This window comes from Ahaetulla prasina, chromosome 6, assembly GCF_028640845.1.
Source record: "Ahaetulla prasina isolate Xishuangbanna chromosome 6, ASM2864084v1, whole genome shotgun sequence".
Lineage (NCBI taxonomy): Eukaryota > Metazoa > Chordata > Lepidosauria > Squamata > Colubridae > Ahaetulla > Ahaetulla prasina.
The window spans coordinates 30750153-30777278 of record NC_080544.1 but is presented as its reverse complement, the minus strand read 5'-3'; the positions used below and the strand labels follow the sequence as shown (position 1 = coordinate 30777278).

General features: G+C 43.1%; 1 protein-coding gene and 1 pseudogene across 4 annotated transcripts in view; both read left to right on the top strand.

The window, feature by feature from the left end:
* The window catches only part of SGMS1 (sphingomyelin synthase 1), a 97527-nt gene that overhangs the window by 32311 nt on the left and 38090 nt on the right, over positions 1 to 27126 (top strand). Inside the window, exon 3 of one of the 4 annotated variants that reach the window (XM_058188137.1) lies at positions 21235 to 21302. The exons of 2 other annotated variants lie outside the window; for them this stretch is intronic. The gene's annotated coding sequence lies outside the window, so the exon portion shown is untranslated. Of the gene's footprint in view, positions 1 to 5353; positions 5516 to 21234; positions 21303 to 27126 lie in introns of all 4 variants that reach the window. One more of the 4 variants, XM_058188136.1, reaches the window with a different exon arrangement.
* On the top strand, positions 14054 to 16669 carry LOC131200844 (large ribosomal subunit protein uL10m-like; annotated as a pseudogene).

Sequence of the window (27126 nt, the reverse complement as noted above, 5' to 3'; positions counted from 1 at the left end):
TCAGAGCCCGAGGCTATTTATTGGAGCGGAAGCTCCTGCCTTGTTGGAGGAAGTTATTTCTTTCTACGATTGCATTTGTAGCCCAGCGGGCGAGCGATCTGACAGTCCTCAACTGAGGACAAGCCTTGAGCTTGGAAGCAGTTTTGGGCTGTTGTGGATTGGCCTTCGTAGAGGCAGCATTTAATATACGATCGCGTTTGCAGCCTAGCGGGCGAGCGATCATTAAGAATTCGGTGCGCTGAGGAGCGGACAGCTGCAGAGGCTTGCTGTGGCCTCACGGAGGATTTGAAATTGCCGCTCTCTTTTTTACTGCCTACCAGACTCCCTTGGCCATCCAAAAGACTTATAATTGGGATTGGAAGGCAGAAGTTGTAGGCAAGGCAGCCCTGCATTATTGCTCCTCTTGACTACACCACGGGATCACTTTCCTCACAGTGAGTTAATTTGCGCCGGCCATTTTCCCTGTCAGGCCTGGGGCAGTTGTCTTTTTTTTTTTGGCGGGAAGCCTTTTAAAATGGCTGACAGAGCCTGTAATGTCCCTGATGAAGCAACCATGGCTGGGGTTTTTCCAGGCATTGTAGACCCTGGTGAGGGTCCATCTAATATTCAAGCCTCTAATAAGGCAAGGAGTCGTTCTGCCACACGTATCAAAGCAAAAAAGGGCTCACGAGTGGAAGAAAGGCAGCACAAGGCTTTAGAGAGGGTATTCCATAAAGCCTCTGAGAGGGCCAATGAATCTGTATCGCCAAACCACCGCCATGCCAGCCAAACCGCTCTTCCAGTGGCATCTATGAGCCCACCTAGAGCTTCAATTGTTCAGGAACAGGGGTCCTGGTCTCCTGATAGGGCCTTACCTGTATCACTTCCTCAGCTTCCGGATATAGGTCCTTTATTCCGGACTCTATCTCAGACTGACTTAACATCAAGGCTCGGCCCGGTCAGGCCCGATAATCAAGCGCCAAATCTGACAACTCATCCTCCTTTGCCTCAACAACCAATTCTTCAACTCCCTGATTCCTTTGGTCTCATAATCTCAGAGGCCATCCGTCAGGGAGTGGCTCAATGCCTTCAGTCGGAGGATCCCCCTCACCGTAGTGACCGCATAGGTGGGCAGTCAGCTACTACAGTCACTAGAACTCTTTCCCATAGGGTTGAACCTCCGGAGGTTGACGACCAGGAGTCATTTTCTGGAGAAGAGGATGTTGCAGAGGCAGCCTTGTCAGATGACAAAGGTCTGGCCCCAGACCAACCGGCTTTTGTAGGCCTATTCAAACCTCACCTTTTCCGATCACTTCTCTTCAAGGCACAGGCTACGACAGGATTAGGTCTCCCCACTAAGGGGGAAGGAAAACCTCAGTCATTACCGGATTCATCGGGCAATATCTTTGTAGAACCAGCGGTGCCGGTGGAGGCCATTCTGGCCCCAAAGCTATTCGTTGACGTGGTTCAATGCCAATGGCTAAGTCCTGGATCTGGTTCCAATCCTAATAACAATGACAAGCATTTCTACAATTGCGCGCAGGATTTAGACAAGATCTTACAAGTTCCCAAGGTGGATGCCCCAGTGGTAGCACTTACATCCACATCACACGTTACGGGACCAGAGGATGAGACCCTCCGACCGGAAGATAAGCGGGTGGATTGCTCCATGGTGAAGTCACATCAAGCTTCCCCCTGGACCATTAGGGCATCTACAGCCTCATCTTTTTTCAATCGTGCGGCCCTTATGTGGATCAAACAACTTCAGGGTAGGATTCCACAAACAGATGTAAGGGCGCACCAAGATTTTAATAAAATTGTTGCAGCTATGGAATTTTTGGCAGACGCCAGTCTAAACGGCTCAGGATTTTCAGTGAAGTCAATTGGTTCAACGGTAACTTCTCGCTGCCTTTTGTGATTCAAGAATTGGCATGCGGATGCCAGGAACAAGTGGCGCTTGGCTTCATCGACATACGAGGGATCCCAGTTATTCGGATCCTTGCTGGTCCCCATTTTGATTGAGACTCGTGATAAGAAGAAGGTTATGCCTTCTCTGTCTAGGAGAGGCAAAGTCGGGCACCAGCTTTATTTTCGTCCCTCATATGCACCTTCCTTTTGTGGCCAAGAATTCAGCAATTTCAATCAGCGAATGCAGCGCTTCTCATCCTCCAGAGGGGGTTACCAACGAAATAGTCAGGTCAGATCGGGGCCCAAATTCTCCAACCGTAGATCTTTCCGGGGGGTGGGGGGCGGGGAAAGCAATATAACCGCAGCAGATAATAATCCCGCCAACCTCCCCATTGGGGGCCGGCTGGCATTCTTCCATACCCAATGGGATTTCTCCACCACTGATATTTGGATTTGAGATACTATACGCATAGGCCTGTCTCTAGAGATTCTCTCCAACCACCCTACCGTTTTCTTACGGTGCCCTCTGTCTTCTTATGGTTGTAACCGGCAGCTGATGGATGAGGCAATTCTCCATCTTCTTCAAATACGGGCCATCGATTATGTCCCTCCAAACCAGGAAACGCAGGGATTTTACTCCCGCCTTTTTGTTGTGAGAAAACTGTCGGGAGATTGGAGAGCCATTCTTGACCTCAAGGCCCTTAATAGGTATATAGCCTGTTGTTGCTTCAAGGTGCAATCTCTGTGTACCATTCTGGAGTGCATCCGCCCGGGAGATTTCCTCTCGATCTGACGGAAGCTTATTTACACGTGCCTATCAGGCGAGAGCACCGTCAATTTCTCTGTTTCCACTACAGTTGGTCTCATTACCAATATAGGGCTTTACCCTTCGGGCTGTCTTCGGCCCCTAGGGTTTTCACCAAAATTATGTCTGTATTAATGGCTCATATTCGCAAGGTCCCCATAAAGCTTCAAGCCTATCTTGACGATATCCTGATAATGTCCACCTCTAAAGAAGGGGCAGAGAGGGATATATCTCCCACTATACAGATTCTGCAGTCACATGGGTTCTCAATTAATTGGGACAAGAGTCACCGTATCCCGTTCACATCTATAGTACACCTGGGAGCAAGGATAGACTCCCGTGAATCCATGGTTTTCTTGTCAGAAGATCGGCAATCCGATCTGTCCGATTTGGCCGCTGATTGTAGTAGGGCGAGGTCAATTCCCTTAGTGAAGTTATCTCAGTTGTTAGGGAAGATGGTCTCATCATATGACATTGTTCCATGGTCTCGCCTACACAGTCAGCCGCTACAGTGGTTCCTTTTGCCCCACCAGAGGAACCTCATCAGTGCGTCCAATTGTCGTGTCTCTTTACCGAGGGAAGTAACAGAATCCTTGGAGTGGTGGACAACGGCATCAGTAACCAAGGGCTCGTTTTTCAGGGAACCAGTACGGAGAGTTATCATGACCGACGCCAGTCTGTCGGGGTGGGGTGCTCATTTAGACCATCATCTGGCCCAAGGCAAGTGGTCACCTGCCAAGACCCAACAGGGAATCAACCTTTGGGAACTACGGGCGATCTTTCTGGCTCTTCAGGCCTTCAAATCTCTCATTCTGAACACGGATGTGTTGGTACTTACCGACAACATGACAGCAAAGGTGCATGTGAACAAGTTGGGGGGCACTCACTCTCGAGCTTTAATGACCAAGGCTCTACTTCTTGGTCATTGGGTCAAGTCACACCTCCGATCCTTGAAAGCGGAACACATATCTGGAGTGGACAACATGGCAGTGGATTCCCTTAGTCGTCAAACCGTAGCTCAGGCGGAGTGGTCTTTGGCCCCGCAGATTTTCCAAGATTTATCATCCCACTTTGGGTGCTCTCTAGTGGATCTATTTTCATCCAGAACCAACAACCAAGTACCAAGGTTCTTGGTACTTGTTTGGAGCGGAAGCGGTGGATGCCCTCCGCAGCAAGTGGCCTCCGGGTCTACTATACGTCTTTCCACCTCTCCCGCTCATACCCAGGGTGATACGCAAACTGCTGACAGAACGGGCAGAACTCCTTTTGGTCGCTCCGTATTGGCCCAGGAGGCCTTGGTTTGTGGATCTGATAGCACTCTCGACACGCGAGCTGTGGAAGATTCCAGACGATCAGGTGGAATTGTGCAGGGCCCGTTCAAGCACCCAGACCCACAATCTGGGGTCTGAAGACTGAGCGGCGCATTTTAGCGGCGGCCAGGGTCCCGGAACGAGTCATTCCTACTATGCTTGCAGCTCACCGAGATTCCACCAAACGGATCTACAATGCCACATGGCGTGCGTTTGTTTCCTGGTGTGACAATCACGAAATTCTGCATATATCTTGGACATATTGGCATTTCTACAACAGAGTCTAGACATAGGGCTTGCCCCTAATATGCTCAGGAGACAGGTGGCGGCACTCTCTTCAGTCCTGAGGTGCGGTTCATCGTCCTCTCTTTCCAGGGAGCCTTTTATTCAGCAGTTTCTGTGTGGAGCCTTTCATTCAGCAGTATCAAGCCACCGGCGGTTCACCGTTTTCCTACTTGGCGGCTCAATGTGGTCCTAACAGGACTGACTAAGGCTCCATTCGAACCTCTCAGAGAAGTGTCACTTCGTTTCCTGTCTTTAAAAGTCGTTCCTAATAGCCATCACTTCGGCCCGTCAGATCTCAGAGCTATCGGTGCTTTCGGTTCGTCAGGATCTTTGCATCTTTTTGGCCGATAGAGTGGTGCTCCGGATGGATCCGGTTTTCATTCCAAAAGTCGACACTAGGTTTCATAGGTCTCAGGAGGTTGTTCTCCCAGATTTCTGTCCAAATCCTTACCATCACCTGGAGAGAGTGTGGCACACATTGGACGTACAGAGACCATTGAAGATTTACATCAGCCAGACATCAACCTTCAGAAAAACGGAATCTCTTTTCGTATCATTCCAACCGGTGTCCTGGGATCGAAGGTATCCAAGTCTGTCTTGGCCAGATGGATTAGAGCTGCTATTGCTACAACGTATGAGAAGCAAGTTCTGCCGATCCTGCGGAATGTCACGGCCCATTCCACTAGAAGTGCCGCTTCATCAGCTGCATGGAGTACTCAAGCGTCCATCGATGGAATCTGTAGGGCCGCAACATGATCATCTCCTTCATCATTTATTCGTCACTATCGAGTGGATGCTTTTGCATCAGCTGATGCCGCATTCGGGAGACGAGTTCTACAGGCAGTTCATCTGGATCACCGATGACTAGTCGCCAGTATCCCACTCAGGAGGACATCTAGCTTTGGTATGTCCCATACCTGATGGCCGTTTCCCCCGACAGAGAGAACGGGGCGTTGGCTTACCTGAACGCCCCTTCTTGGAGAGGGGGAAATGGCCATCAGACCCACCCTTGGCGACTGCGAGCATGGGGTGTGTGTGGGAGGATATTAATTCTTTCTCGTTTCAGTCCGACACGTCAGTCTGCGACCAGTTCCTCACCGAAAAGCTGGAGAGCATAATGGAGGCGGGGACAACATGAAAAGAATTCAGCAGACCCGGTCCAATTGGAATCGAGGAGATAAACCCACACCTGATGGCCGTTCCCCCCTCTCAAAGACGGGGCGTTCAGGTAAGCCAACGCCCCGTTTTCGCTTAACTATGTTACTTGGAACTGAAATTTCCGTTACTAAGCAATTCAGTTGTCAAATGTGAGGTCACGTGACCACATTATTTAGTGGCAACAATCCTGGCACACCCTGTTGCTGTTGTTAAGTGGGAATTGCAAGTGGTTGAACAAGGATCTCCTTGCAACTTGCTGCTGGGTTCCAGCAAGTAAAGTCAGTGGTGAAGCTGGCTGGAAGTCAAAAGTCCTGGTCGGCTCACAAGCACTGAAACACGTGGCTGCCACTGGGTGGGGGGAGGATGTTCGGGTGGCCGGGATGAGCATGGCAGGGCTAGATCGGCTGCTACTGGGTGAGGGAGGGCATGAGAATGATTGGTGAGGCATAGTATGAGTGTGGCAGGGCCAAAGTGGTTTCTGCCAGGGTACGTGTGGCCAACACGGTTGCTGCGGGGGTGGGTGGGGGAGAGGATGCAAGTGATTTATTGCGGTGACTTGTGACCTTCCCTACCAGCTTCTCCATTGACTTTACTTGTGGGAAGCTGGCAGAGAAGGTCTTAAACGGTGATCACATGACAGGACACTTCAACTGTCATAAGTGAGGACTGGTAAATGTCTGCTGGTTGTTGAAGTGCCTAAATCTTGATCACATGATCATGGGGATGCTCTGACAGTCATAAGTACAAGGTCTGGCCATAAAGTTACTTTTTCAGCACTGTTGTATCTTTGACTGTTTGCTACGCATGGCAGTCTTTAAGCGAGAACTACCATATTTTTTGGAGTATAAGATGCACCAGAGTATAAGATGTACCTTAGTTTTTGGGGAGCAAAATAAGAAAAAAGCTGATTGGCAGGTAGATCGGCCTCCCGGAATATCCCCAATCAGCTGTTCCCAGAGGTGAATTTCAGCAACGGGTTCCTTGGTTGTGAGCTCTGTGCCTTGCCTTTTTTTTTTCCTTTTTTTTTTCTGCCTCTGAAACTTCTGAAACTCTGTTTCAGAAAAAAACTTTTATTTCTGCCTCTAAAAGCCTCCGAAACAGCTTCAGAAAAAAAGCCTCTGAAGCTCTGTTTGGGGGCTTCTTTTCTGAAGCTCTGTTTGGGGGCTTCATTTCTGAAGCTTCTTTTCTGATGCTTTTTTCAGTCTCTGAAACCTCCGTTTGACAAGCTGAGCGGGGCTACATTCGGAGTATAAGACACATCCAGATTTTCACCCTCTTTTTTGGAGGAAAAAGGTGTGTCTTATACTCCCAAAAATATGGTATATTTAAAGGATATGATTTTACTTTGTTGTTGTTAGTTGCAAAGTTGTATCCGACCCATTGCGACCCCATGGACAACGTTCCTCCAGGCCTTCCTATCCTCTATCATCCTCTGGAGTCCATTTAAGCTCACACCTACTGCTTCAGTGACTCCATCCAGCCACCTCATCCAGCCACCTCATTTTACTTAGTAAACCTTAATTGTTTGTGACTGGATGGACAGATAGCCTGGATGCAACAGAGTCAAAAAGCCTATTTATAAAAAAGGAGTCTCTGGACAAATATATGAACTTTTGTTTCTGGTTTTTTTTAAAGCTTCATTAATGATTTAACTGTTTATCAACCTGACCCCAGAAAAAACGTTGTGTAAAAGGGGACAAAAAACAAAAACAAAAACAAATAGGGCCACAATTTGGAAGCATATATAAATCTGTCTAGAATCTGAAACAGTGTTAAAGTTGTAAATATTTAAGAGAAATTAAGTTACAGAGAACAACTTCTTTGTTGATGTTGATGTGCCAGTATGATATCTCTACTAAATTTATACTTTGAGGAAGATACTTGCCTCGGAGTTTTAATTCTGTTGGGGGTGTTTCTTGGAACCCTGACACCTAAACTGAATAAAACAAGCCTTAGTGGAAGAATAGAATTAATAATTTAATAATATGAAATATTTGCCGAAGACTATTTAAGTAATTTTTTCCACTTTATCAAGTACTTGCCATGAAAATGACTAAGTGAGTATTGCCACCAGTTATGCTAAAGTGTAATAATTTTATTAAAACTTTTCCAATACAAGGGTTGTGATTAATGTAATGTAATTTTAAAGGAATGAATTGCTTTATAGTTCATTCTTGATGATTCACCAAAATGTTAGACTACATATTATAAAAAGTTTGCAAGTGACTCACAGAATTCACATCCAAGATCCTTCTTATGTGAATTTTTTTAAAACTTTGAAGAGTATTTATTATATGTAATTTAAAAGTTCTATATAATATTTCAGGATTTTTAAAAATTTAAATAATTTACTGTAGACATGAAAAACTGTTCAATATTGTTAAATATTCTGGATTGGAAGGTTTTATAAGCATAAGAACTTATCACACTTCTCTTACTAAAAACTAGAATGGAATATGTGACCAATCCTACATCTTCTAGATATATTTAGCAAAAACAGAGGTTTGAGCAATAATCAAGGGCTAATCCACAAATTCTCAATTTATTGATTGGGTGTTCGCTCTTACTAACTACAAGCACACATTAAAAAAAAAAACTTGTTCAGACTTGCATAATCAAAAGTAGGAGTGTTATCAAAACTCAACTATGTTTTTTGGTGCTCTGGCCAACAGAACATGGAGTGACTTTTGACCACACTTTACTTTGGAAATTTATGCCTTTTTGTACAAAGCAAGCAGTAAAACCTGGATCACATTTTATGACAAGGTGACATAATTCTGTGACCCTCATCTTCTGTCCAAACCCTCTTACAATCACAACAGTTTTAATAAACCTTTTATTAACTAGTTTTATTGGAGTTGAAGCTTATTATTTTAGTGGCTTAACAGTATCACAAGCTTTTAAAATTATCTTCTATTGAAAATTCATGCTTTAATCCTCTAATTTCAATACTATAAAGATTACTGGCCTCCTTTGTGTTAAGACATAATGTATCAAGGAATTTAAAAGTTGGGTAATTTAGAATTTTGTCAACAGGAATGTAAAATAAAATCAAGAGAACTGGTGGCAGAGGGATATAGTTGTCAGTGGTTTTCTTATCTACAGTTATTTGAAGGATTTAAGATGATGGCATTTATTGAGATGGCTAAATTGCATCCGTTGATCAAAGAAAAAATAATACAGTATCTACGTTAATTGTTGACTAGAAACCCCTTATGGGCTTTTGTGCAAAATAAATTTAGGATTTATGGTTTTGAAGAGTAAACAGGATAGATTATAGAAAGAAGACAGTCTTTCTTTTTCTTTTTCTTCTATTTCGAGTGAAAATATTCTTTGGAGTTTAAGCAATAGCAAATATCCAGTTTCCAATGTCCCAAGCTGTCAGATCTTAATTCAAAATTGCCTCAATGACATAAGAAAACGTGCATTTTAAGCTCTAAAATCACACTTATATACACCAGATATTGTTCAAGAGGAAAAAATTTATGTTCTTTAAAAATAAGTCTTTTGTGCACTCTGTTGTAATATTTCTTGAGAGTTGTCTAAGAACTGAATCTTAATTTGAATGACTTGACTCATCCATGTTGTTTTCTTAGCAATGTCATGGAACTTCTTTATCATTATCATCTTTTAGCATGAAGGACACACATACACACACACACAACCAACCAACCAACCAACCAACCAACCAACCAACCAACCACAGAGTCAATTTTCCAATGTAACCTGCATGAAGGTACTACCAAGGGCCAGCCTTGCTTACATTTTTGAAATCAAGCAAGTTAAGTTCTGCCACTTATCTGGAAAATAGTCTTGGGATAAGAAAAACATAAACAATAATGTAAATGGATATGTTTGGAGTGAGAAGGTAATATGCTAATTTGGTATAAGCAACTGAAATACTGTATTTTGTATTTCTTTTATGGTATAACCCTTTAAAAGACAATTCTTTATTGACAGATTGAATTAGAATAGAATAGAAAAGAATAGAATAGAATTTTTATTGGCCAAGTGTGATTGGACACACAAGGAATTTGTCTTGGTGCATATGCTCTCAGAATTAAGTTGGAGAACAGAAATGTGAAGTTTTTTCGGAGTAGTTTCGGAGTAGTTTCGTTGAATGTTGGTACTTTAATTTTTACATACTAAATGGGATACCACATAATGATGGGTGAGTCCTGCTTTTAGCCAGCAGAAACCATCTCACTTCCCAATCTCACTAATTTTCCATTGACCCCCAAGGCTTGAAGTTGAACAATACTTTTCAGAGTTCAGTTTTTTTTTCTTGCCACGCTTTTAATGCAGAAACTGGGCTTTCTTTCTCAACAGCTTACATTTTTATAAAGTGCTTTCCTCCTCCTCCTACATCATCCCTGCGCTGGATTTAAGAATTTAGTTAGCCATAACCACAAGTATTAATATTTAATTAGTATTCAAAAGGTATTTGAAGGATTTGTTTTATACTACATAGCAAAATAGTTGCACCGGAGAAGTAAAATAGGAAGGCAGTGTTGTAAATGCATGTTTAGTATGTGGCCAATTTATCACATTTGATGTCAAGACTTATGCTGCATGATAGCGTTTTAGTCTTGAACTAAATGATTTAATAATTTCAGCAGTTGAAAGGAAGGGACTAAAAAGTCAAAGGAAAAGCTGACTTGTTGCACTGTTACTAGAAAGGAAGTTGCATAATTTTTGCAATGAACTGAGCACTACTGGAGGTTGGCTCAGCCTTCTGTCCTTCCGAGGTGTGTAAAATGAGGACCCAGATTGTTGGGGGCAATATTCTGACTCTGTAAACAGCTTAGAGAGGGTTGTAAAACACTATAAAGCAGTATATAAGTCTTAAGTGCTATTGCTATAAGAGATGTAATGCGTAAGATTTTATATATACACTATATAACATTTGGTCCACTATGCAATACATAGCAGCCTGCGCCTCTGCTTTTTCTTTGAAACAGCCATCTGTTTCTCTGCTTGGAAGCTTGTCAAATTCTTTTAGCATAGCTGTGTAAGGTTGGTCTTGTTACATCCTGGGGCCTTGTATCTCAATGGATCAAAGAATGTATTTGTTTGGCTTATAAACAAAGACATTGTAATCAAGAAAAATTTAACTTCAGTAAGCAGATTTTGCTTTTTCTCCATGGTTTATTCATTGTGGGGGTTTTGCTTAAAGTAGGGTATATCAATACAGCATTTTATACCCTGATTTTTTCCTCTTTATTGCAATTACAATTATGCAAATGTGTTGTGACAATTTGTTCTTAGGGTATTTTAAGACGGTGTAATGAAACTTGATCTGTATCTGCTTATTGACAGGGGCGTCAGTATGATTACAGTAATTGATAATTCATGTAAGTGTAATTTTTAGATTTAGATTGTTTGCCTCCATCATCAAATTATTTAGACCAGGGTTGTCAAACTCAAGGCCCGGGGACTGGATCTGGACCGCAGGGTGCTTAGATCTGGACCGTGGGGCCGCCCTGGAAACAGTGAAGGACCGGCCCGCAGTGCTTCTGGCAGGGAAAATGGAGCTCGGGAGGGCAAGCTCCATTTTTGCTGGCAGAGGTTGCAGGAGGCTGTTGCAGCTGAAAATGGAGCTTGGGAGTCTGTTTTCACTGGCAGAGTGCTCGGGCCACCACAAGCACCCGTGGCACGAATGACGTCAAGCTGACCATGCCTATCCTGGCCATGGCCATCCTGGCCCCCTGAGGTCAAACACAACCCTGATGCAGCCCTCAATAAAATCGAGTTTGCCAGTTGATTTTTGGGCCTTCTGGGCCCACCAGAAGTAGGGAAACAGGCTGTTTCCTGCCTCCCGAGGGACTTGGGGGATGGTGGGGAAGGCCCATTTTTTGCTTTCCCCAGCCTTCAGAGCCTTTCTAGGAGTCTGGGGAAAGCGAAAATGACCTCCCCCCCCGGAGGCCTGTTTTCTGCTCTCCTCAGGCTCCAGAGCCTCTCTAGGAGTCTGGAGAGGGCAAAAATGGCCTCCCCCCCAGTGGCTCACCAGAGGCCAGAAACTGTTCTGGTGGGCCCGGAAGTTTAAAAAACGGGCCATTTCCGGCCCATTTTTGCCCTCTCCAGACTCCTAGAGAGGTTCTGGAGCTTGAGGAGAGCAAAAAAATGGGTCTTCCGATCTCAGTGGAAGTTGGCAAATGGGCCGTTTCTGGCCTCTGGAGGGCCTCCGGAGAGGGGGAGGCTGTTTTTTCCTGCCCCAGACTCCTAGAGAGGCTCTGGAGCTTGAGGAGAAAAAAACCCGGTCTCACTGGAAGTTGGCAAATGGGCCGTCTTCGGCCTCTGGAGGGTCTTGGTGTGGGGTGGGGAAGGCTGTTTTCGTCCTCCCCAGACTCCTAGAAAGGCTCTGGAGGCTGAGGAAAGCAAAAAACGGGCCTATTGTGCCATCTAATGCCAGGATGGGTGGGTTTCGCATGCGCAGGGATGGGTCACATAAAATTATGGGTGTGGATATGCATGCACGCGACCCCCAACCCCACCCCCCCCGCTCCTGGCACGCGATGGCAAAATGGTTAGCCATCACTGGTCTATGCTAGCTTAATGATTGCCTGTTTGAATATCTTATATTTCCTTTTAATAAGTTTTTAAAAAGAAATGAAAAATTGCAGCCATGATTATTATCGAGCCTTACTGCTTATAGTATATGATGTTTGGTTTACTTACCTTTTTAAATTTTTCTTGTGTCATAACTAAGAAACTGAATGGATTGCTGTAAAAAGCATTCTTTTTCATTTATTTTGCCATCACAATCTAAAATAGATATAAAGCTTTGTCAATAATTTTTTAGTTGATAAAATATCAAATCACATTTTTCATTGAAATAGTAAATGATTCCACAGTATTTTTCCATAGACTCTCTCTCATTAATGGGAGAATTACTGAAGTGAATAATTTTTTGAGCAACTGTCTTGTAGTTTCATCTAAACTCAACTCTAGTTTCTCCCAAGTCCAATAATTCAAAGAATTACCTGTTTCTAAATTGAAATAAAGTTAATAGTGTTAATATTAGAAAGGAAATTAATTACATTTTTCTTCTGATTTTCATCAGATTCTTTTGGTTTCGCTCTTCTTGTTTGGAGCATTATATAAAGGTTCTTTCAGTTTGCAGCGTATAGAATCTTCCTTTTTTAAAAACTGAGTTTCTGGGTTAAATTTTCTGTGTGTCTGTTCACTGTATCTCCCTTTTTATGTCTTTGCTATTCTTTTCTTGACCATAAAAGTATATGACTCTTATCTGTTTATATATGACTTATCTCATATATGAATTTTTTACGCAGCAGCTATCTTGATAAGAAAGAGTAACACCAGGTATTAAAAAAGTCATTAAAAAATACAGGAAGTCCTTGACCTATGACCAGTCTTTTAACAAACTGTCAAAGCTATAGTGGACCTTCCCAGGGTGACTTACAACCCAGAATATAAATTCCAATGGCTGCTCCTCCCCAGTCGCATGGTCTTATTTTGGGTGTTTGGCAATTGGCCATTTACAGCTGTTTGCATGAAATATGTGATTCTGTGTTTATGACTTTTTTGCTGGAAACCAACATTTACTTCCACTTTCTGGCAAACAATACCCATTGATTTGCTGAATGACCAAAGCATTTGCTTAACAAAACTCTCAAAAAAGGTGGTAAAATCAGGTGTGGTCAGCACAACTTAAAACCATAATTCTAGGCTCAATTACACTTGTAACTTAACAACTGTGGTGATTCACTTAACAACTCGTCGTGAGCTAAAGACATATTTATTCATTCAAGCAGGACTGGCATAAATAGTTTGATTTTAAATTGGGGTTTTAGTAATATTTTAAATTTTTAAATTTTTTAAATTATCGGCCGTTTAGTAATAGTTCATTTTAAATTCTTTTAATTGTAAATATTCTGTATTTTATTTTGGCTGTACACCGCCCTGAGTCCTTCGGGAGAAGGGCGGTATAAAAATTTAATAAAATAAATAAATAAATAAATAAACTATGGCTATAAAGAGTGTGAAACGTATCTTTTCTTTTATGTACACTGAGAGCATATGTACCAAGACAAATTCCTTGTGTGTCCAATCACACTTGGCCAATAAAAAATTCTATTCTATTCTATTCTATTCTGAAATGGGGCAGAATTCACTTAACACCTGTCTCGATTATCGGAAATTTTGGGCTATTTTGGGCTTGATTATCGGAAATTTGAAACTGCTTTTTTAAAAAAAAATCAATCGGGGGGGAGGGGGAAGTCTTGGAGACTTGACAACCTATTAGTTAGATTGTTATTCACCATATTGCAATAATCAGACTTCCTGGAATCCTACAGCCTTGTAATTTTACTAAATCAGGAATTCAAAGTTCCTTGCTTATCTCTTGCTTAAAGGAACAATTCTTTTATTATTACATATACGGTGGTTAGTTTTTACATATGGTACATTCTGACTGCAATAAAACCAAAAGAATGGTCTTTGCATACCTACTTTAATAAAGTAAGTATACAACATAATATACTTAATTAATATTTAATTACTTAATTAATCTATAACTGTCTGGTTCGGTTCTGCAACCCAACAAGAAAAACACAGACTTCAGAGGATAATTAGAACTGCAGAAAAAATAATTGCTACCAACCTGCCTTCCATTGGGGACCTGTATACTGCACGAATCAAGAAGAGGGCCGTGAAAATATTTGCAGATCCCTCGCATCCTGGACATAAACTGTTTCAACTCCTACCCTCAAAACGACGCTATAGAGCACTGCACACCAGAACAACTAGACAGAAGAACAGTTTTTTCCCGAAGGCCATCACTCTGCTAAACAAATAATTCCCTCAACACTGTCAGACTATTTACTGAATCTGCACTACTATTAATCATTTCATAGTTCCCATCACCAATCTCTTTCCACTTATGACTGTATGACTATAACTTGTTGCTGGCAATCCTTATGATTTTATATTGATATATTGATCATCAATTGTGTTGTAAATGTTGTACCTTGATGAACGTATCTTTTCTTTTATGTACACTGAGAGCATATGCACCAAGACAAATTCCTTGTGTGTCCAATCACACTTGGCCAATAAAAATTCTATTCTATTCTATTCTATTCTATTCTAATCCATAGCCAGTAGTGCAATGCCATCTCTTTAAACACTTGTATATGCATTTCCAGAACTTGGGTCCTGGATAGTACATCTTAATACAACTTTAATAACTGTCAAACACTAAATGGACATTAATGCTGAAGATTTATCTCAGAGATAGATTCAGTTAACTATTTCTGTATTCAATGTATTCCTTGGCAAAGTGTCACAGATTTTCTATGGAGCGCAGATTTAGGTATGGATTGACATTATTGTTTACCCACATAGACATATACCATAAATAATATTTTTTAAAAAGAAAAACCTCCGTCTTCCATAGTTCATCCAGGCACACAATCTCTGCCAGAGCCACCTAACACAGTGGTCCCCAGCCTGTAGAGTAGACCATAGTCCACTACCAGTCCACGGCCTATTTGCAACTGGGCCACGTGAATGGCTGGCTGGTACACATGTGTGCACACTGTCCCACTCACGCAAGTGTCACGGGTGATCCTGGCCTTAGTCACATGAGCATCTCAGGTGCTCTCGGCCCTATTCGCTAAGTAACAGGTGAATGAATGCTCACGTGTCTGCCTCTCCCACAAAACCACCCTCTCTTTCCCCTCCTCCCACTGCTCAACTCGGAAAGGTTGGGGAACTCTGATCTAACATATTTTTAGACAATTGCTAGCCTCCCCATTATTTAATTTTGGTATAAACTTTCATAGGAAAGTAATCAGCTGGAAAACACCTATTTCACATTCTAGTCTCCAATAAAATTATATGTCCAAACAATGCCTTCGCTTGAATTTCGAAGGCAGATTCCAGATACTGTCCGAAGCACAGGATCACTGCCACTGTGTCAGAAATAGAGGAGAACATTTAACATTCTCTCAGTCATGCTCCATTTATGCTGTGATTAGGAATAAAATACAAGTCCCATTTAACAGGCTCTCAGGCTGAATGTTTCAAAGTGTTTTGCTGACTGAATCGTTCCATTACGTTAGATATCAAGCAGCCATTTCTGTTTCATTGTCTTTTAACATTTGGAGGAAATAGACACCTAGCAGACCTTTTTGACTTCTGGCCAATTATAATTTTAGAATTAGCCTCCCCCAATTTCTAGTCACGTAAGCTTTGTAATCCTCGGTAGATATCTAACATTGTGTTATAATGTACTTACTACAATGAACTTTTACCTAATTTTATTTAAAATAGCAGATAGGAAAAATTCTCTAGAAGTATACCATAATGTCATGTAACAGTTCAGATAACATCATTGTGTTGCATTTAATTTATTCTTCCAGCTGAAAACAGACTTCTCTGGCACCTGGAAAGTGAAATTGATACCAGTTTTATTTAAGTAAGAAATGGCTACTGTTAGCAGTTGGGGTAAAAGGGTCTTTGAAACTGGCTGGTTGCCCTGCGTGCAGCTTATCCGCCATGGCTCCAAATCTGTCACACGTCACTGGAAACCAATGCACATTATGAAGGAAAAGCTCATGGCAGTGACTGAATATATCCCACCAAAACCTCTGACTTCAGAGATCTGTATGACAGAGCCCCCTGTCATTCTTCCTATGGAAGAGACTGGCTATGAAAGGCCTTTGTGGCGTCAAGTGAAACAAATACTTCTTGAGAATAAAATGATTATTGTGTGCTAGTGCAATTATATTCCTGGAAATGATATGGTAATATTGAGGCATTGACTGCGGAAGTGTAATATCCATGTCAGATTTCCTCCCAATAAGATCATGATTCCTTTTCTTTTGGAAACTAACTACAAGAATCTCCTCCCTCTCTTTGTGAAACATACTGACTACTTGTCAGTATGGAAACAAGGGCCTGAGAAACACTACAAATTCTGAAGTGTGTACCACCACAGATTAACATGCTAGGGCAGTGGTGTCAAACTCAAGGCCTGTGGGCTGAATTTGGCCCGTGGGATGCTTAAATCTGGCCTGCGGGGCTAGCCTAGAAATAGCAAAGGACCAGCCTGTGTTGCCTCTGGCAGCCAAAAGGGGGCACAGAGGGTCTGTGTGCCCCCTCACCTCGTTTTCAGCCTGGACTGCCGCCTGCAGCACTCTGCCAGCCAAAACACACCGCATTTGGGCTGACAGGGTGCTTCAGGAGGTGTCCATTCTGTCTTCACCCCCCTCCCCCCAGCCGATCCACGGAGGAGACTAGACTAGACTAGACTAGACTAGACTAGACTAGACTAGACTAGACTAGAATAGAATAGAATAGAATAGAATAGAATAGAATAGAATTTTTTATTGGCCAAGTGTGATTGGACAAACAAGGAATTTGTCTTGGTGCATATGCTCTCAGTATACATAAAAGAAAAGATACGTTCATCAAGAATCATAAGGTACAACACTTAATGATAGTCATAAGGTACAAATAAGCAATCAGGAAACGATATCAATATAAATCGTAAGGATACAAGCAACAAAGTTACAATCATACAGTCATAAGTGGAAGGAGATGGGTGATGGGAATGATGAGAAGATTAATAGTAGAGCAGATTTAGTAAATAGTGACAGTGTTGAGGGAATTATTTAGCAGAGTGATGGCGTTCGGGAAAAAACTGTTTTTGTGTTTAGTTGTTCTGGTGTACAGTGCTCTATAGGGTCGTTTTGAGGGTAGGAGTTGAAAGAACTATAATACTGATCCGGCTCTCAAAGAAATTCAGTTTGACACCTCTGTGCTAGGAGCTTGCATCGACAATGTGATCCTAAGCCAACCAGGCTTTGTAAATTTTGCAAAGTGCCATCCATAATAACTGCCCAGGCTTCTGCAGCGTGGCTCTGTTCACCTCTGTTCTTTGCTGGACCCGTATGTTCAACAGGAAAATGAAAAGGTTGAAGAAAAAGCAGACCGGAACAAAAAGTAAACTGGAAGCAGTTTAATTCTTCAATGTAAAATCACCATGTTTACTTCGCTGCATGCCTGTTGGTTGATTAGTTAGTTAGTCATTAGGGTTAGTTAGTGTGATGGATAAAAGTTCCAGATATCAATTAAACTAGATGAAGGAAGAAAAAAAATACTGTCTGAGTTTAATTATCTGGATGGGGATTCTAATTATCAAGATCAATGCAATTAGAAGTACAGTGCAATTAGAAGATAAGAGTTAGAAAAAAAATAAAAATTAAATGGTTGAAATAATAATGCTGGGTGAGGCAATCTTTTTGGTATGAACATCTTGAATATGTAAAAAAGAACACAGGAAGAAGATACACAACCTTTTGTTATAATACACAATGTGTTTTGGATGGAAAGTGTTCAGGATCAATAATGGCATTGTATGTATGATCAGGAAAAAAAACCTGATGAATTACCTCATCTTGCTAGGACAAACCCGTTCTTCTCATGCCGGTAGAGAGGGATCCCATTAATTAAAAAAATCTGACTGTCGGGATCCAGAAAAATAGCTTTTTCTTCTGCAGGGCCTGCCCTTTGGAACCTAAGCCTAGAGTAGCGGTACGGCAAGATATAGGCGGTATAGGGCTTTAAAACAGTGGTGAAATGTAAAATTTGTTACTACCGGTTCTGTGGGTGTGGCTTGGTGGGGGGATAATGGGACTGGGTGGGCATGGCTAACCTTTTTTTTTTTTTACTTTTAAAAGCGGTTTTTTTTGGCTGAAGAAAAAATGCTTTTAAAAGTAAAAAACAAAACAAAAAACCTCTGATGATTGTATGGCTCAGCTGGGCATTGGGGGGGAGGAGGGATTTTTGCTACCGGTTCTCTGAGCCACTCGCTACCATCGAACTGGGAGCATTTTACCCCTGCTTTAAAAGTAATAACCAACACTTTGAATTGCATCTGGAAGCAGCTGGCACCCAGTGGAGCTCATGGAGCAGTGGTGCAACATGGGTCATGCTAGGGTCCCCAAGAGTTGCCCACGCTGCCATACTCTGCACCATTTGCTCTATTAGGTTTTTTTGATTTTATACTCTCAAAGTCAGAGGATGATTGTAACCAAATGGTGCCATGCATGAAAAGGTCAAACGAAGTCTGCTGTAGGATGATAGCAATAGCACTTAGACCAGGGGTGTCCAAACTTGGCCCTTTGGAGAGTGGTGGACTTCAACTCCCAGAATTCCCCAGCCAGCATGAGCTATAAATTTAAGCAAGTTGCTAGTTGGAGAATTCTGGGAGTTGAAGTCCACCACTCTTCAAGGGGCCAAGTTTGGACATCCCTGACTTAGACTTATATACTGCTCATAGAACCTTCTCTAAGTGATTCACGCAATCAGCATATTGCCCCAAGAGTCTGGGCCCTCATCTTACAGACCTCAGAAGGGTGGAAGGTGAGTCAAACTTGAACCGGTCAGGATTGAACTCCAAGCAGCGAGCAGAGTCAGACTGCAATATGCTTTCTAACGATTCCATATATACCCTCTACTTCAGGGATAAACTTAGGAAGTGGGGGGGGGGAACCCAACCTTAGGCGCCTTTAAAAATATTTGGGTGAAAGTGTTGCCTTTCTGGAGGAGCAGTTTTAAAGATACAAATAACTTTAAGGCTCTGAGTCTTATTACAGGTAGTCCTTGGTTTACAATCGTTCATTTAGTGACCGTTCAAAGTTATAATGAAACTGAAAAACATGATTTACACTTAAAAAAACCAAAAAGTTTAAGTTTTTACACTTTAAAAAATCATTTAATCATGGTCACATGTTCAAAATTGAGATGCTTGGCAAGTGGTTCATAATTATGACCATTGCCATGTTCTGGAGTCATGTGATCACCTTTTGCAACCTTCTGATAAGCAGAGTCAATGGAGAAGCCAGATTTACTTAACAACCTAGTTAACTAACTTAACAACTGGAGTGATTCACTATGGCAAGAAAGATTGTAACATGGGGCAAAAGTCACTTCACAACTGTCTTACTTAGCAGTAAACTTTGGCCTCAGTTGTGATCGTAAGTCAAAGACTACCTGTATACAATAGACAATTCAAGGTTTTAAAATAAAAGGATTATGTGTTAGGTAGACATCAACATGTTTGGAGCTGTGAATATTTAGTGGCTCCCTAGAAGGGGATCACACAGCAGAACTTGCTCATTGGGGGTCAGAGAGAAGATCAACAGTTGATTACTGTCACATCATGTATTCTCCTAATCCCCTATATGATTCATAATTAGATAGCGATGACTACTCCTAATATTAACTATATCATCTCTCTAGGAATCAGTAAGATCAGAAACAATTCATGCCCTAATGCTGGAAAATAACAATACAGAGGTACAAACTAGATGAAATGAAAATTGTGCAAAAGCAGCTATTGAATGGCTGGCAGCTCCAGAAACTTTAGAACAGTGTGTACTCCTGCTAGATGAATAAAATTATCCCCAAAATCATACTTGGACCTTTATGAACTGTTAATTTTTAATCTGAAGTTTGAAATGTTTTAATCTGTTTGAAAGAAAGCAACACTCCAGTAACTGGGGTATAAAAAGCATAAAAATGGTTTGATCAGAATTATGCACTGCGGAAAAGGTCATTTCAAGCTGTGTATAACAAGAGTAAACATTCTCGTCCCAAAGGTGCTTTTCTAAAAGGCAACTGGACTTTCTTGGGTTTTTTTTCTTTGAAAACATTTTACTTTTCATTCCAGAAACTTCTTCAGTTCAGAACCAAAAAAACTTCTTGGTTGAAAAGTGAAATGTTTTCAATGAAAAAACCCAAGAAAAACCTTGGAAAAGCACCTTTGGGACAGTCATGATTTGAATGATTCAGAATTTCCATAGGAAGTAAATATTCTCCTTCTGAGAACCAAATACTTTCCATATGGAATTGAAAGGCTCAAAACAAAGCCCTCCTAAAAAGAAAAGACTGGCAATGAAAGAGACTTGGTTGAAATTAATCCAATCAGTCAGAAAGAGGGATTCGCCCCTCTGCAAATTACCCAAAGATTAGGGAAGCTGCTACCCTCTCTCCCCCACCAATTACCAGTTCAGGTTTGGGAGGAGTGTTTGAGAGAGTTGTACATGGACCTTGCCGGGGTAAAATGCTCCTGGTTCAGACCGGATCGCGTGATCCGGTAGTGATCGTGGCCGGTGGTTCGGCGATGCGGTAGCGATGGCGGAGCGAAGCAATGGCGCAGCGTGCGCAGCACATGCACTTCCGAACCAGTAAGGAAGGTAAGTAGACTTCACCCCTGGACGTTGCTAATAATATAAATCGAGAGTCAAAACAACCTGGACAAAGTTCAAAATAGTCCCCCGGTCTCTGTCCATTCATTTCTTAAGGTGAACAAGATGTTGATTGTGAATTATTGTGAAATAATTCCAAAGAATCCTAGCTGGTAGGCGCTTCTGTTATCATTCTCGTTTACATTCATAGTTAAGACTGGTTGTATATTTCAAAAGATTGGGTGTGGGGATGACCATAATAGTCTCAATTTATAAAAAAGGCAGCAGGAATGATCCATGCAATTAGAGACCTATCAGCCTTTTGAGTGTCGTTAACAAATTATACACTATTATACAAATTATACACTAAATGTTTAAATTACAAGCCCTGACTCTCAATAGAGACAAGAGAGCATAATCTGAGATTGCTAGGCTGGATTCAAAGACCGGAGGTCAATAATAGAGCACATTTGGTGCTCCACCATTGTGCATAAAAATATACTCGTGAAAAGAAATCCTCCCTCTTCGAGGCCTTTCTAGATTTTAAACATGCCCTTGACTTGATTTCCAGAAATGCCATTTTTGGGAGAAAAAACCACAACTATTGATGGACTCCTCCTTTCTAACACCACCTTAAGAGTGAGTATAATCTCCAAAAGGTCTCTCTGGCACAATAAATATTGTGAAAGCAATTCAACAAGGATGCATTTTTTCCTCTCTTTTTTCAATTTGTACCATCAATTCAGTGGTGGATCTTCTATATAATTTGGATTTCCATAAACGTAAACTACCAAGGCACAAAATCCCTATATTCCTCTACGATGAAAGTGCCATCATAATTTCACAAACCTGTTGGATAAAAAGAGAGAAAGAGAGAGAGGAGGAGAGAGAGAGAGAGAGAGAGAGAGAGAGAGGCAATAACAACAATATTATAGTCCTGCAAACAAAATCATGTGATTCTTAATTTTGAAAAATCTAACATTCTAGAATAGAATAGAATAGAATAGAATTTATTGGCCAAGTGTGATTGGACACACAAGGAATTTGTCTTGGTGCATATGCTCTCAGTGTACATAAAAGAAAAGATACGTTCATCAAGGTACAACATTTACAACACAATTGATGGTCAATATATCAATATAAATCATAAGGATTGCCAGCAGACTTGGCTAAGAGAGGCAGCCAACAATGCTTGAGAGTAGAAGTGTACAATTTAGAACAATTTACTGCATTTAAATATTTTGGGATCGTTTTTCACTCTAAAGGCAGCTGGAGCGCTTACCAGAATCACAGTGCAGCTAGCTCTTAGGTCCAGAAGTGCCATCAAGGGATTCTTTTATACAAGCGGAGACCAGTTAATCCCCACAGCATTATAACTTTTTGAGGCCAAATCACTGGCCCAAATCTTTTATGGTGCACAAGAAGGAATTTATGTAAAGAAGTATTGCAAACATTGTAAACAAAATTTTTGAGATCAGTTTTCACTGTACCCAACAGAACTCCAAACACCCACATAAGGTGTGTGTGAGGCAGGAATGCCCGCAATCCAGGTAAGGGCCTTACTGGCTCAAAGTTCAGTTCTTCCCAGTTGGTGTGATCCCTCTAGTTTTAATAGACAATTTTACTTCTCTCTGGAAACAGGCGATAGAGCAGAGTTCCCCAATCTTTTCGGTTTTGCGGACCAGCGGAGAGAAGCCCCAAAGGTGCTTTTTCAGGAGGCAACTGGACTTTCTTGTTTTTTCTTTTGAAGACTTTTCGCTTCTCATCCAAGAAGCTTCTTCAGCTCTGACAGGATAGTGGGGAATGGAATGGAGTAGTGGGGGGAGGGGGATGGTTCTGTGTGAGCAGCAGATAAGCGCATGTGCATGCATTCATCTGCTGTTCATGCAAGCAGGAATGCGTGGGCATGTACTTACTCACCCGCCACTTCCGTGGCCCAGTTCCATATGGCTCAAGACTCGGAGGTGGGCCGCAGCCTGGGGATTGGGAACCCCTGCATAGAGCATGTTAGCAATTCATGCGTTGCCTATATTCCTAGTTTTTTTACAATATAATCCCAAGCCAAACCCAAAAAGTAAGGGATATGAATGTTCAGATTGAAGTTAATAAACTGATCCAATAAGGCAGAAATTGGATAAATAAGGGTACTTTGGAAACCAACAAGATATCTACAAAATCTAACTTTCTCCAAGCTGAAGATTTTTTGTTGTTCTTGTTCTTGTTGTTGTTAGTTGCAAAGTTGTGTCCGACCCATTGCGACCCCATGGACAACGTTCCTCCAGGCCTTCCTATCCTCTACCATCCTCTGGAGTCCATTTAAGCTCACGCAGACTGCTTCAGTGACTCCATCCAGCCACCTCATTCTCTGTCGTCCCTTTCTTCTTTTGCCCTGAATCTTTCCCAGCATCACTTCTCCAGTGAGTCCTTCCTTCTCATTAGGTGGCCAAAGTATTTGACTTTCATCTTCAGGATCTGGCCTTCTAAAGAGCAGTCAGGGTTGATCTCCTCTAGGACTGACCGGTTTGTTCACCTTGCAGTCCAAGGGACTTGCAGGAGTCTTCTCCAGCACCAGAGTTCAAAGGCTGAAGATAGTAGTTTTCAAAAGCAGACATAACATCTTACCATCTTCCTGGCTGTGTGACGGATGTTTCAAACCCTATTAATCAAGTGTACCTGCCCCTCTGCATGTGATGATGATGAGATTGAAACTATTTTGCATGTATTATTACTTTGTAAAACTCTAGGGATAGGGCTGCTTATATTTTATCTGTAATACACAAATTTCCAAAAAGGCAGACATTTATGTGAATCATCTTCTAGAACAGGGGTGTCAAACTCCCAGCAGGCTGGATGCATTATGCCCAGTTTAGCAAAGGGGAAAAAAGTCACGATACATCACGTGATGACGGCATGACTATGCGAGTTTGACACCCCTGTTCAAGAAGTTTCAAAACTTTTTTTATTATCACTTCTACAGTAGCCAAATTCTGGGTTGCTACAGTGGAAATAAGATTTAACTGGTCAAGAAATAATCAAAGAAATAACCACTTGCTTTATTCATCATTTAGTACATGCTATCTTTCTTGTATGTGTATATACACATACATGTGTGTATGTTCATAGATTGTGATATTTTAGATTTATATTTGCACAAATATAAATTAACACACCATTATATGGCTGTGTATGTTATATTTTTGTTTTTATCTTAGTTATTCTAGTATTTTCTCCATGAAGGTGGGACCAGCAGTCAGGAATGGGTTAACTCTGTCTGATATCTGATAGGACAGAGTCTGCAAACTGTTAAGCTCCTTCTCTTCCTCTTGCTCCCCAACTTTCAGACTCAGTCTGATTTGGACAGGCGTGTTTTTCTGAACTGTCCCATTCTGACTGCTTTTTCCTTCCAAAACTAGATTTCATCTGCTTTTTCATCTTGGCTGGCTCCCAGTTCTCTGGTTGAGCCTGCCTCTTCCCAGTGTGAAGGGTGATCCAGCCTGAAACTGCTGAAGGCTGCTAGGCAGCAGAACCATCGTGGGGAGCTCCCAGTTTTGCTGGTTGAGCCTCTCCCTTGCCAGCGTGAAGGGCAATCTGACCCGACCCTGCTGAAGGCTCCAGGCAGCGTGAGCATTCTGGAGGGCAGCAGGGCTTCTGTTCTGTCCCTCTTGGCTCCCAGCGTGAACAGCGTTACAGCCAGGACCCGCTTAAGGCCACTTCACGGCAAAGCTTCTGCCGCTGGCAGAGTGTCAGGGTGGCACTCCTGGGTCTTGCCCAGTCGCCGAGCTCTTGGAGCTGGGGAATTGGAGTCTTCCACCTCAGGGACTGTGGAAGAGGAGCGGTTGGCGGCTGCACTTACGAGTGAGTCTCTGTGGCGCCAGCCAGCCAGGTGCGGCATGATTTGCCTTGATCCAGCAACGCAATTGAGCCGGTAAGACCGGGCCTTGATAGAAGCAGCTGCTAGCATTTCAGGCAGGTCCAGTGCCCACGTGGACAGGCCTTTTGGCCGGCAATCCACTCCTGCCCCAGCTGAGACATGGGTGGGGGCTGTACGGGGTAGTTACCCCATATAGCAGCAGCCCTTTTGTCTTCAGGCCTGCTATTCTGGCCTTTGGCCCTCTGCAGCAGGCTTCCACCTCCTGCCACGTGTGGATTTAGAGGCCTAGGCATACAGGCTTCTATCGTCTATTCAAAATGGCTGCTCCCCCATCCAAGCAGTCCTACTAACAGGCCTTACAGGTTTCACCTGCTGATAGCCATAGTTCCCAGGAGGGGGCAGGGCCCTCAGGATCAAAGGCCCTCAAACAATCCCCCCCACCGGCTAAGCCTCCCAAACAGGCCCTAAAGGCTTCGGAGAAGGCAGCCAAGAAGAGGCACAGAGCCATGGAAAAGGCCATTGAGAAGGCTGTCAAGGAGGCCAGCAAGAAGAATTGGGCCCTGCAAGAGGCAGAGCAGACAGTCCAGCCTGTATCATCTCCTGCACCAGAGGTTTGGCCTGTACCTCCACTGCCACTGACCACTGCAGCTTGGTCTGATGGGGAGGGGGCCCAAGCTCCTTTGCTACCAGGCAACAGCGAATTGCTGTTTGGTCCTATCCCAGATCCAGGTATCACTAAGTCCCATTGGGAACATTCTGACAGGCATAGGAGGTTTTCAGCCCCAGCCACCTTTACACCCACGGCCTCCGGCCTTAGGCCTGCCCAGCAGGAGGACCCTCAGATCCCGGCTAGCCTGGCAGCCTTTATTTCCAACAGTATCCAGCGTGGCATAGCAACGTTTATGCAGCAGTGGGCCCAATCATTTTTTTTTATTTGCATTTATATTCCGCCCTTCTCTGAAGACTCAGGGCAGATTACACTATGTTAAGCAATAGTCGTCATCCATTTGTATATTATATACAAAGTCAACTTATTGCCCCCAACAATCTGGGTCCTCATTTTACCTACCTTATAAAGGATGGAAGGCTGAGTCAACCTTGGGCTTGGTGGGACTTGAACCTGCAGTAATTGCAAGCAGCTGTGTTAATAACAGACTGTTTTAACAGTCTGAGCCACCAGAGGCCCAATCATGGGTCTTGGACTGCCCCAGATCCCAAGAATATCACCGGGACTCCCAGCTGTTAGGAGATGCTGGTCCTTCACAGGATCTTGATTATTCCTCGGCCTCTCCCAGCCAGAATTCTATGGCTGGGGAAGATATACTGCGGGACCTGGATTTATCAGATGACGAGGACCTGGTCCCTGACCAGCCATCCTTTGTGGGGCTCTTTTGATCCCATCTTTTTAGGTCCTTGGTCCACAAGGCCAAGCTGGGTAGGGTCTGGCCAACCCCAGACCCTTCAATGGGTGGGGTTGACTCTTCAGTCCCTCTGTTTTCAGAACCAGCCATTGAGGTGGAGGAAGTACCTGCCGTTGAGGCTATTTACTGATGTCATGCAAAGACAATGCTCTGCACCAATCTCTGGGCCCAACCGTAATAATCTTGACAGGCGCTTCTACAACCTGGGCGCAGATTTTGCCAAGATGCTGCAGGTCCCCACCGTGGACTTGCTGGTGGTAGCCGTGTCCGCTCCTCCAGTCTTAACAGGACCCCAGAGGAAATACTCCGCCCTGAAGACAAGAGGGCTGAGCAATTACTGGTCACCAGTCCGCAGCCTGTACCATTAAGACTTCTATGGCTGCTTCATTTTTTAACAGGGTATTCCTGCTCTGGCTTAAACAGTTGCAGGACCGATTGCCCCCAACAGACATTAGATCACAATAGGACTTGAATAAGATTGTGGCTGCCTTAGAATTCTCAATGGACACCACCTTAAATGCCTCCAGATTTGCAGCCAAATCCATCGGCTCCACAATTTTCTTCCGCCAATTACTCTAGCTCCGCCATTGGCATGCCGATGCCAGAAGCAAATGGCAGCTGGCTTCAGTCTCATATTCTGGTGGCAGTCTGTTGGGCATGTCCCTGGACCTCCTTTTGGTGGAATCCAGGGACAAACATAAGGTCCTACCAAGCATGTCCTGTAGATCGGAGGCTACATCGCACCCTTATTTTTGTCCCTTTCAGGGTTCAGACAGCCGGTTCATGGCACAAAGATTGCAGAGAGCCTTTCCCCCCAGACAGGGTAGGGCCTGGGACAGACAGGACGGTCCGGGGCAGAGGGGACCTCCCAAATGGCCCTTTCGAAGTGGGAGGGCTTGTCCCTTTTGACGTTCCCACTGACTGCACGTCCGACCTTCCATTGGGGGCCATCTAGCACTTTTTGCCAGCCAGTGGAGGAGGTATGTTGGGGTGCCACCTGGTCGTCCCCATCACTGTTTATCCACCATTACAAATTAGATATTTATGCCTCGGTGGAGGTGGCCTTTGGCCGCCAGGTTTTCCAATGGGTTCATACGGCATTGGGGTCGCAGGACCAGTCGGATCCCTCCCATTAGGACAATGACTTTGGAATGTCCCATTCTTGACTGCT